This window comes from Elaeis guineensis, chromosome 6 (genome assembly GCF_000442705.2).
Source record: "Elaeis guineensis isolate ETL-2024a chromosome 6, EG11, whole genome shotgun sequence".
Taxonomy (NCBI): Eukaryota; Viridiplantae; Streptophyta; class Magnoliopsida; order Arecales; family Arecaceae; genus Elaeis; species Elaeis guineensis.
In genome coordinates, this window is record NC_025998.2 from 107,374,161 (window position 1) to 107,374,803 (window position 643).

Genomic DNA, 643 nt, shown 5'->3' on the forward strand with positions numbered 1-643 from the left:
AACCATCTTGTATCAGGTTGCCACAACCCACAGCTAACAATTTTGAAATCAAACCTCAAATCATAAATATGCTTCCAAAATTCACAGGATTAGAGGATGCTTATATATTTATTAGAGAATTTGAGGAGGTATATGCAACCATGAAACTGCAATTAACAGAGGATGAGGTCAAACTTAGATTAATCAACTTTGCCCTTAAGGATAATGCTAAGAAGTGGCTTTATAGTCTGCCAAACCATTCTGTCACTACCTGGGAGGGCTTTGTGAGAATATTTTTGAAAAAGTATTTCCCCCATCATAAAACAGCTAGGATTAGGAATGAAATAAATCAATTTTACCAACTAGCTGGTGAATCATTTTGGAAGTACTTTGATCGTTTCAAGAATCTTTTGACCCAATGCCCACACCATGGAATAGAAACTTGGAGACTATGCCAGATCATCTATGAGGGGTTAGATTCAAACTCAAGAACCATGCTAGAGTCCATGTGCCAAGGCTAATTTATGGACAAAGAAACTACTGAAGCTTGGCAATTCTTAGAAGACCTAGCCGAGAAAAATTTACAGTGGGAAACAACTAGGGAACCTGATAAAGCTACACCTTCAAGAGGAGGAATACATCAAATTCAACCAACCCTAGCATC

The 643-nt window shown here is 37.8% G+C and overlaps 1 non-coding gene across 1 annotated transcript; it reads right to left on the reverse strand.

Moving 5' to 3' along the window:
* Positions 1 to 308: 308 nt before the first annotated feature.
* LOC140858934 (small nucleolar RNA R71) lies at positions 309 to 415 on the reverse strand. Its single transcript, XR_012142338.1, has one exon. It is a non-coding gene; the product is annotated as a small nucleolar RNA R71 (small nucleolar RNA).
* Between the last annotated feature and the right edge of the window lie 228 nt (positions 416 to 643).